Raw genomic sequence first — 12,128 nt, 5'->3', positions numbered from 1 at the left:
CTCAAACCGCTGGAATTACAGGCATGCCTGAACTGATTCATTCTTTTTTTGCGGGGGAGGGGGGGGACTGGGGATTGAACTCAGGGGCACTTGACCACTGAGCCACATTCCCAGCCCTATTTTGTAATTTATTTAGAGACAGGGTCTCAATGAGTTGCATAGTGCCTTGCTTTTGCTGAGAGCCACTGGGATAACAAGCATGCGCTACTGTGCCCTGTCATTTCATGCTTGATATCTGTAATCTGTGTCTTTTTTTTTTTGTCAGACTTGCTGGAGGTTTGCCAATTGTATTGATATTTAAAAAGATCCATCTCTTTGTGTATGTGTGTGGGGTGTGTGTGTGCGCCTTTTTTGGAACTGGGGGTCAAATCCAGGGCTTTTCAAATTCAAGGCAGATGCTTTGCCACTGAACTACATTCAGCCCGAGGGTTTTTTTTTTTTTTTAAATTGGTTTCATTATTGTTTTTCTTTTCAATTGCATTGATTTCTGCTCATAGACATAGGCCGTTTGGAAACTCACTATTTAGCAGAAAAAAAAAACTTGTGTAATAAATCATTGTGATTGTATGAGCCAATTTATTTGAAATGGCTAGAAAAAGAAAATCTATGGACACAGAAATTAGATTAATGGTCACCTGGGGCTGGGGTGGATATGGGGATTAATTATTAATTGTAGGGGCTGGGGATGTGGCTCAAGCTCGCCTGGCATGCGTGTCACTGGGTTCGATCCTCAGCACCACATACAAATAAAGATGTTGTGTCTGCCAAAAACTAAAAAGTAAATATTAAAAAAATTCTCAAAAAATTATTAATTGTAAATGTGCCTGAAGGATTTGGATGAAGTGATGGAAATATTCTAAAACTGGATTACAGTGATGGTTGTGTAACTTGATAAATTTACTAGAAGTCACTGAACTGTAACTTGAAAAGGGCAGTTTGCACATCAATAAAAGTTGAAAAAACATATGGTACAATGTGAATATATGCAACAACAGTATTATGGAGACTTATCCTCCTTTAACAACCAAGGAAATGGAGTCTAAGGAATTTTCCAAAAGTAACACAAATAGTTATGATAGAGTTAGCATATGAATCTAGTGTTGCTATGTGAAGATCAGTCATCAACCAAGGTAGTAATAAAAGAGACATAGAGGTGTATACCTGGAAATAGTATAGTTCCACAGTAGAAGTTATTCCTCTCTAAAAATGGTCCACACCCTAAAGCATGATGCAGATTCAGCCCAGTGAGAAGACTGCTTTAACAGATAGTGCTGAGTATATACTGAACTCTCCCCCTTTCTCCAGCACCATCACTGCCCTGGGCATTCAATTTGCCCACAGCTGTCGCTATTGAAATAGAGATAATTCACTGCTATCTTAGCTTTTCTGGGTTGCTAATTCCTGATGAAAATTCCTATGTGGGAATTGTGATTGGTGGTGTTTAGTTCATGCAACTAAATCTACACTTCAAGAAAGGTGAAGTGAGAATTTGACATCTCTATTAGCTTCCATATTCGAAACCATGTTCACTTTCTTCCAAGACTCATATATTGATGAATTTCCTTAGTGCAGAAAGAGAGTGCAGGGGTTGGTGGAATATATGCACATGCGTGCTCACACTGCTCCCCCCTCCCCACCATGCTTTTTATTCTAGCCTTGCTCAAACTGAAATCCTCACACCAGCATCTGCAGAACCTCTAGTCCTGCTCTATGTCTTCAGAATCAGAATTAGATTATTATAAAATAAACACTTCAGACAATTTGTGTGTCCATTAAAGTTTAGAAGTACTGCTTTACGCTGGGCACGGTGGCACACGCTTGTAATCCCAGCAGCTCAGGAGGCTGAGACAGAAGGATCACGAGTTCAAAGCCAGCCTCAGCAAAAGCGAGGTAGTAAGCAACTCAGTGAGACCCTGTCTCTAAATAAAATACAAAATAGGGTTGGGGATGTGACTCAGTGGTCGAGTACCCCTGAGTTCAATTCCTGCTACCCATCCCCCCCAAAAAGAAGTGCTGCTATACATTATATAATATGCAGTCCCTTTTAATTTTCAAAGAATAGTCACAATTATTCTCCACTCATCCACAGAGTTGCTAGAGTTAGCAAATTAAAAAATGAGACTCCCACTTAGATTTGAATTTCAAGATAAACAGTGAATCATTTTTAGTATAATTATGTGCTGTATTTTTTTTTTTTTGGCAACCCAACTCATCCACATAGCCCTGGCCCCACAATTAGCAAAATGAACCAATCCAGGAGAAATGGATATGATAGCCTATAGGAATGTATGCACACCAACTTTTTATTGGAGTACTGGAGATTATAACCAGCATGAGAGCAGAACATGTAGACTACAATTTCAAACGCACTCTGAGTTCTGCATAAGCATACCTGAGGTCCCTATAATTTGAAGGATGTATGGCTTCCTCTATTGATTGTTCCATTGAATAAGGTTTTGTTTTAAAAGTATACTTATGAATTTCAATTACTTTTACTTAATTTTGACCAACAGTACATTTTTTTTTCTTTTTGCTGGAGATGGAATCCAGGGCCTGTGTGTGCTGGGAGAGTGCTCTCCAGCTGAGCTACAATACTTGTATCCCACAGAACCTTACTTTCAATCTTTTTAAATTATGGATGAACCGAGTCTCCTTTTTTGTTTATTTATTTTCCATATTGTTTATTGTTGTGAACTGAGTCTTATAGATAAGCTCCAGAATCAACCTAGATGCCCATCAACAGATGAATAGATAAATAAATTGTGGTATATATGAACAATGGACTATTTCTCAGCCATAAACAAGACTGATTTTATGACATTTGCCAATAAATGGATGAATCTGGAAACTATCATGCTAAGTGAAATAAGCCAATCCCCCCAAACCAAAGTTCGAATATTTTCTCTGATATGTGGATGCTAACCTACAATAAAGGGGGGAGGAAAGAATAGAAGGTCAGTAGATGAGACAAAGGTGAATGAAGGGAAGGTGGGGGGATAAGATTAGGAAAGACAATGTAATAAAGCTGACAAAACTTTCTTATGTACATATATGAATACACTACAGTCAATCTCATCATTGTGTATATTCACAAGACGGGGATTCTAATTAGAATAAGATATGTTTCATGCTTACATAAACATATACAAATAGATTATACTGTCATGTATAACTAATTAGAACAAATAAAAATAATCATAAAGATGTGTGATAATATATGAAAATACATGCTGGTCACCCTCTGGAAACAACTTCATTTTTTTTCTAAAGATAGAGTTTTTGCCCTTCTCTCTAGGAGTCTTAGAAAAAAATAGGTTTCAAAAGTTCTATCTAAAGAGAAACAATAAGAGAGGTAAACAGGGAGCCTACATCCTGGGAACAAATTTTTACTCCTCACACTTCAGATAGAGCCCTAATATCCAGAGTATACAAAGAACTCAAAAAATTAAGCAATAAGAAAACAAATAACCCAATCAACAAATGGGCCAAGTACCTGAACAGACACTTCTCAGAGGAGGACATACAATCAATCAACAAGTACATGAAAAAATGCTCACCATCTCTAGCAGTCAGAGAAATGCAAATCAAAACCACCCTAAGATACCATCTCACTCCAGTAAGATTGGCAGCCATTATGAAGTCAAACAACAACAAGTGCTGGCGAGGATGTGGGGAAAAGGGTACACTTGTACATTGCTGGTGGAACTGCAAATTGGTGCAGCCAATTTGGAAAGCAGTATGGAGATTCCTTGGAAAGCTGGGAATGGAACCACCATTTGACCCAGCTATTCCCCTTCTCGGACTATTCCCTAAAGACCTTAAAAGAGCGTACTATAGGGATACTGCTACATCGATGTTCATAGCAGCACAATTCACAATGGCTAGACTGTGGAACCAACCTAGATGCCCTTCAATAGATGAATGGATAAAAAAATGTGGCTTTTATACACAATGGAGTATTACTCTGCACTAAAAAAAATGACAAAATCATGGCATTTGCAGGGAAATGGATGGCATTAGAGCAGATTATGCTAAGTGAAGCTAGCCAATCCCTAAAAAACAAATGCCAAATGTCTTCTCTGATATAAGGAGAGCAACTTAGAACAGAGCAGGGAGGAAGAGCATGAGAAAAAGATTAACATTAAACAGGGACGAGAGGTAGGAGGGAAAGGGAGAGAGAAGGGCAATTGCATGGAAATGGAAGGAGACCCTCATTGTTATACAAAATTACATATAAGAGGAAGTGAGGGGAAAGGGAAATAAACAAGGGAGAGAAATGAATTACAGTAGATGGGGTAGAGAGAGAAGATGGGAGGGGAGGGGAGGGGAGGGGGATAGTAGAGGATAGGAAAGACAGCAGAATACAACAGACACTAGTATGGCAAAATGTAAAAATGTGGATGTGTAACCGATGTGATTCTGCAATCTGTATACAGGGTAAAAATGGGAGTTCATAACCCACTTGAATCAAATGTATGAAATATGATATGTCAAGAGCTATGTAATGTTTTGAACAACTAATAATAAAAAAAGTTCTATCTAGGAGGCAGATTGAATGATATATCAATCATAATTAGAAGCATCATGTTCAAAAATTAAAGAAAACTTTTAGGAACCAAAGATATATACCAATTGCCTTTATGTGTAAGATTGCTTAATTCACCTCAACATTTTAGCCAGTATAATTATTGTCAAGCAACCACACAGTGAATTTTCAGTGCTTTCTGTTTATAGGAGTAGTTTTCTAAATATAAACTTCTTGCATGGATGAACAAGAAATGAGCCACCTCCAAAGAAGCTTACCAACAAAACTGTTCATTTATTATATGATACTCCCACCAAATCTTTTGTTCTTGACTGATGATGAAATGTCCAGGAACTGTCAGAGGGACTATGTTTCCAAGAAGCAGAATATAATGAAGGACTAATGAGAATCAGGGACTAAGTAAACACACTTTTCTTCACAGAGGTTTTATTTTCATGTGTCCTGCCACCTTTTATTTTTGGTGGTGGTGGGGGGTATGGGGAGTGAACTCAGGGGTACTTGAGCACTGAGCCACATTCCCAGCCCTATTTTGTATTTTATTTAGAGACAGGGTCGCACTGAGTTGCTTAGTGCCTTGCTGGACTGAGGCTGGCTTTGAACTCGTGATTCTTCTGCCTCAGCCTCCTGGGATTACAGGCATGCGCCTCTACACCCAACTGTCCAGCCACCTTTTAATTCAATGTTTACAAGCCTCACTTTATAGGCATGTACTCCTAATGGGCGAATGATCCACCCTAGTTTATTTTTTGTATCAAGCCATAAAGGAGCCAATTGAGTAGATTTTTGTTAAATATTAAATATGATTGCAGCAAGAAATTACAAGATAATCCTGGAACATCTTGTACCAGAAGTTAAATATCAAAGGTCATTGGGTCAGGTCAAAAACTCAGGAGCCAACTTGAAGATTCTCCTGCTGCTTCAAAGGGGGCAATTAGAGCATCAGTTGGAATAATAATGAAAATGGATTTAAATATATCAAATTGAATTCAAGGAATTCTTCAGATTGATAATCTAAATCAATACTAGGGAATCAGTATGGTTTGGGAAGCAAAAATAAAAGAATATAGCAAGTATTTAGTCCACTTTCATTTACATGTTTTACCTGAGGGTAAACACATAGTTTAAAAAGGGACATTTCTGTTTACAGAAACATTCCAGCTAATAAATGAGGAACAGATGATAGAATGTCATCATTTTAGTATCCCTAATGAAACAGTGCAGCTCAGACAGAATCCGCAAGTGTTAACTTCATGAAAACATTGCCCTGATGCCTTGTGTATTGCACCACATATAAAAAGTTCTTGTAAAAAAAAAATCAAACTAAAATCCCACCAAGCCTCTAAGTCTATAGAATGACTTACAAAAAATGCAGAGAATAAGTGACACAATCAAAAAACACAGACTATGGAAAGCTGCATAGGACAGACAACCCAGTATTGTGTCAATAAATTGAAAGAGGGAAGAGGCACTCTAGATTAAAAGACAGTTAAGACCTATCAAACAAGTGTGGTATATGAAATGTATTTGGATCTCAGTTTGAGTAAACTAACTGTAACAAAAACATTCATGACACAATTGGGGAGGGTTTGAACACTGACTATTGTTGCTATTAAAACTTATTATAGTCCGCCAAATACTAAAAAATAAATATTAAAAAATTCTCTCTCTCTCTCTACCTCTATCTCTCTCACTCTCTCTTTAAAAAAAAAAAAAAAAAAAAAAAACTTATTATAACTTGTTTTGTGGTAGTGGGGATTGAACCCAAAGCCTTGAGCATGTTAAGCAAGTGCTCTACCACTGAAGCTAGACCAAAATGAGGAAATAAAAGGGGGGAGGACCCCATGAAAACAGAAGAGAGATCAGTGGAGTAGAGGAAGGGGATTTAGGGGAAGGGAGGAGGGACAGGAAAAGGGAGGAATGGTGGAATGAAACTGACCAAACTATCCTGTGTACATATTGAACATATCACAGTGAATTTCACCTTTATGTATACCTATAATGCACTAAATTAAAAACTGTAAATAAATAGAAGAAAAATTAGCAGAATAGAGGAAAGGGAACAGGGGGAGGGAGGGAGGGAATGTGGAAGTACTGGGGACTAAATTAGAGTAAATTATGTTCCATGCTTATATAATTATGTCAAAGTGAACCCCAGTATTATGTATAACTATAATGCATTAATAAAATTTTAAAATTTCATTATAAAAATTACAGGTATAATAAAGTTATTATTATTACATTTTTAGAAGTATCCTTATTTTTTAGATATGTGTGCTGGATCTTTACAAATTTGTTTGATTTAAATTAATCAAAAAGTAAGGATGAACCAAAATTGGCCATGAGATGAATATTTGTTCATCTAGGGCTGGGGATGTGGCTCAAGCAGTAGCGTGCTCGCCTGGTATGCGCAGGGTGCTGGGTTCGATCCTCAGCACCACATAAAAAAATAAAATAAAGAAGTTGTATCCACCGAAAACTGAAAAAATAATTATTAAAAAATTGTTCATCTAGATGGTAAATACATAAGAGCTAATTATACTGTTGTATTCACATTAAAAAGGTATTATTTGGGCTGGGGTTGTGGGTTTGTTGTAAAGCGCTCACCTAGCAGGTGGGAGGAACTAAGATCAATCCTCAGCACCACTTAAAAATAAAATAAAGGTTATATCACCTACAACTAAAAAAGAATATTTAAAGAAAGGTATTGCTTTTCATAAAATATATTTAGGCTGTAAAATTGTACTTAGAAAAAGTTCTTATTTTTTATGTTGAAATATACATTATATAGGCATATGAGCATACATAGATTAGGGGTATAAGAAAGCATAAAAAATCCCTACTGTTGGTAGGATTAAATATGAAATATATTTTTTATTGGATTCTGTGTTTTTTGTATATGGGAAACATTTTTAATTGAGATCCAAAATCCATGTACCATACAATTAACACTTGTAAGGTATACAATTAATTGCTTCTTAATGTATTCAAAATATTGTGCAACTATTACCAATCCAGTGCCAGAACATTTTCACTTATGCAGAAAAGAAAACTCATGCCCATTAGGTTGTAACTTGCTAACCTCCTTTTCTTTCCTAGTCATAAACAACTTCCATGAGAGTTGGTGTCTATAAAGTTATATCTATTTTGGACATTTCATACAAATGGGAGCATATAATATGTAGTCTTGTGTGTCTGGCTTCTTTTAATTATCATGTTTTCAAGGTTCATCCATGTAGTAGCACAAAATGATACTTCATACCTTTTTATTACTATAATTTTTCATTGCATGAGTATAACTTTTTTTAAACATTTAATTTTTTAGTTGTAAGTGGACACAATACCTTCATTTTATTTTTATGTGGTTCTGAGAATTGAACCCAGTGCCTCACACATGCTAGGTGAGCGCTCTTCTTCTGAACCACAACCCCAGCCCTGGTATATCTCCTTTTTGTTAGCCACTTGTCAACTGATTGACATGTGGGCTGTTTCAATTATTGACCACATTATCTTCCCTGAATGTGTTGAGGAAATGTAATTTTCTTAGAACAGGGCTGCAGAGAAACAGATTAATTCACATTGGTATTTCTTTTTCCATTTTGAAGTGAACATAAATAATGCTCCTGGGTATAAATTATCATATGGACATATGTTTTCCATTCTCTAATGTATACATCTAGAGTGGAATGGCTGAGTTTAAAGTATTTCCAAAGCAACTCTACCATTTTACAATCCCACCATATTGCATGAAGTTTCCCAGTTCTCAATATCTTTTCCAACATTTATTTTATTTTGTTTTTGTAATGGGGATGGAAACCAGGGGCATTTTAACACTGAGCTACATCCCCCAGCCCTATTTATTTTTTATTTTGAGACAGGGTCTCAATAAGTTGCTTAGGGCCTCACTAAGTTGCTGAGGCTGGCCTTGAACTTGTAATCCTCCTCCATCACTCAGCCTCTTAAATTGGTAGGATTGCAGGTGTGTGCACCACTGCACCTAGCTATTTGTACTTTTTTAAAAAACTATAGCTAGTTTAGTAGGTGTGAAGTAGTATCTCATTGTGATTGTTGTGATGTGTATTTCAGGCATTCACTACTGTACCTGGCTACAACTTTTATGTTTTTATGTATCTTTTTTTTTTTTTTAAAGCTGGGTCCAGTGGTACATATCTTTAATCCCAATGATTTGGGATATTGGGGCAGGGGGGTTGAAAGTTTGAGGCCAGCCTTAGATATTCAGAGAGACCCTGTCTCAAAATTTAAAATAAGAGAAAGGGTTGAGAATGTAGCTCAATGGTAAAGCATCCCTATATTAAATCCCCAGTAATTAAATAAATAAATAAGCCTGGCATGGTGGTGTGTGCCTGTAATTCCAGCTACTAAGGAGGCTGAGGCAGGTGGATGGCAAGTTTGAGTCCAGCCTGGGCAATGTAGCAAGACTTTGGCTCAAAATGAAAAATTTTAAATGGGCTGAGGATGTAGCTCATTGGTAGCACGCTGGCCTAACATGTGAAAGGCCCTGGTTTCAATCCTCAGTACTGGAACAGCAACAACAACACATTAAAAGTTGTACATATTAATGGAGAACTACGTTATGTTTCCATACATGTATACTGAGGGAAATATTAAATCAGGTTAAACATATTTATTTCCTCAAACACTTATCATTTTTAGATGAAAACTCTCAAAAAACTTTCCTTTAGGTTTATGACACATATAGTACATTATTGCTCTTTATATTCATCCTACTGTGCAATAGCACGCAGAATTTCTTGTTCCTATTTAACTATAACTTAGTACCCATTGATCAACCTTTCTTCATTCTTCTGTCATCCTTTCTCAACCTTCTCTGCTCCACTCCAGCTTCTGGTAATCACTGTTTTTTATGAGATCAACTGTTTTAGATTCCACATGAGTGAGAATGTGTGTCACTTGTCTTTCCGTGTCTGGCTTAATTAATTTAACATAATGATCTCTATTTCCAACTATGTTATTGAAAATGATGGGATTTCATTCTTTTTATGGCTGAATAGTATTCCATTATGTATGTTATGGGTTTGTTATGAAGTATACCTTAAAGATTTATGGTTGAAGACTTGTCCTCCCATGTAACAATGTCCAGAGGTGGGGATTTGGGCAATTGATTGGATCATGAGGTCTCTAACCTCACTGATCGAGTAATCCATTGGTGGATTAATAATTTGATAGCATTAGTGAGACATGGTGGAATTCCACAGTCTGGCTGCAGCAAAATAACTGGGGGGTGACGAACAACTTGTATACATTGATACAGCAGGAGTGGGAGCCCTTTATTGTAGAACAGGAGCGCTATATATACATTCCACACAGCTTATCTTAATTAACATAAACTCCATCAGTCAACCAATAAGGAATCTCCACACTTAATGGCTCGCTGGCGTTACTTCACAAACCACTCCCTCTGGCAAAATGCCAGGCGCCATCTAGACTTGTTTACAGACTCTAACATTTCCCCCTTTTGTTTAATTTAAATAACGACCATAGTGGTTTTTACACAAACACCATAAATAATCTGCTACAAGCAGAAGGGGAGGATACAAAATGTCACAATACCAAACCACTTGATGGCTCCATGCAAGAAGCCCTTTGGAAAATTATACCAGCAATGACACCGTTAGCAAAGATACCGAGTTAAAATTTGTTGTAGATTACAGTTTGTTGTCTCAGTCCAGGTAAAGCAGTGTTTCAATAGATTAACTCACAATCCAGGTAAATAAATCACAGTCCAGGTAAGTTCTGCAGGCAGCTAGCTTAATCCGAAGTCCCGTCTGGTTCTCAGCCGAAGTCTCCTCCGGTTTTCAGCAACACTGGACATTCTTCCACCCTCGTTTTCACCAGCACTGGGACGAATGCAGGAACTCCAGCAATGATGTTAAAGAAAATCCTGTAGTATTCCAGCAGGCGCTAAGAAAACAACCTTCTGAACAATTTAGTACATTATCTCAAGGTTTTTTACATTTGAAATAAGCCTTAATAGTGCTCATTACTCATTAGCTGCCAAGTGTGGGAGAACCATTGTAGTTACTGGCCTTGGAAGCGATCAAACTTCAGGGACGCGGGCCATCTTCTGCCTGCAGCCTCCCGGGCAGCCCCAGATGGCCCTGGGGAGTGTTCCGGACTCAAACTGCCACTGGGGAGAGTCCAGGGCTCAAACTGCTTCCCAGCACAGGGAGCAAGAGCCTGGGAGACTGTGCCTCCAGGTCAGGTCTAGATTTGGGCTCCCGGCAGTGGTGTCCTGCTCCCCGGGCGGGGGGCGGGGAAGAGCCCGCTGCCGCCACTTGAAAAGTCCTTGCTGCGCCATAACCAGCTCGCGCACATGGCAGCCGCTGTGCCGATTTATGCACCCTCCGGTAACAAAAAGTATTCAGTAATAGCCTTTTGCTGCAACTTTTTTCCTGATAATCCTTCTTCTTCTGAACTTTCTTTTTCTTTCTGACTAAAGTTCCTGGGCTTCCATCAACACATGCCCTAACTATTCTTGGTTCCATTGGGGTGCCTTCTTCCCTTAGTAATTTACTTAACACCCCTTCCATATTTTCATCACAAAGACAATACAACATTTCAAGAGAAAACAAGGCACAAACATACTGTATCAATCTTCTCCATTTTCTCGAAATGGCCATTTTTCCTCTCGCCCTATCTGCCTAGGGACGAGCAGATTTGCTCCCGTCCTATCTATGGATGGGCAGCTTTTTTTTTTTTTTTCATCACTTACCCCCGAGTGTCCCGGGGCTCCCCGTATGGGCCACCATCTGCCGCAGTCCGGCTGCAGCAGAATAACCGGGGGGTGTCGAACAACTTGTGTAGATTGATACAGCAGGAGTGGGAGCCCTTTATTGTAGGACAGGAGGGGTATATATACATTACACACAGCTTATCTTAATTAACATAAACTAGATACATCAGTCAACCAATAAGGAATCTCCACACTTAATGGCTCGCTGGTGCCACCTCACAAACCACTCCCCCTGGCAAAATACCAGGCGCCATCCAGACTTGTTTACAGACTCTAACAGTAGAAAATATTGGAAGTGGGGCCTAGTTGGAGGCATGCTCTGGAAGAATATATCTTGCCCTCGATCTTTCCTCATTCTCACTCTCTGTTTCCCAACCACCGTTAGGTGAACAGCCTTCTTCCACCATGCCCTTCTGCCATGATGTTTCTTTCTCATCACAGGCCTAAAAGCAATGGAACTGAATACCCTGAAATCCCAAGCCAAATAAATCAATCCTTCTTTAGGCTGTGTTTCTCAGTTAGTTTGTCACAGAAAAAGAGAAGCTGAGGGGCTGGGGATGTGGCTCAAGCGGTAGCGCGCTCTCCTGGCATGCGTGCGGCCCGGGTTCGATCCTCAGCACCACATACAAAACAAAGATGTTGTGTCCGCCGAGAACTAAAAAATAAATATTAAAAATTCTCTCTCTCTCCCTCCCTCCCTCACTCTATCTTTAAAAAAAAAAAGAGAAGCTGACTACCAGTATACATATTTTCTTTATCCATTCATCAGTTGTTGGACTTCTAGGTTGATTCCATATCTTGATTACTGTG

The sequence above is a fragment of the Marmota monax genome, unplaced genomic scaffold, assembly GCF_021218885.2.
Source record: "Marmota monax isolate L192 unplaced genomic scaffold, Marmota_monax_Labrador192_F-V1.1 WCK01_AAM20220418_F8-fsc00054, whole genome shotgun sequence".
Classification (NCBI taxonomy): domain Eukaryota; kingdom Metazoa; phylum Chordata; class Mammalia; order Rodentia; family Sciuridae; genus Marmota; species Marmota monax.
This window is presented reverse-complemented; position numbering follows the sequence as displayed.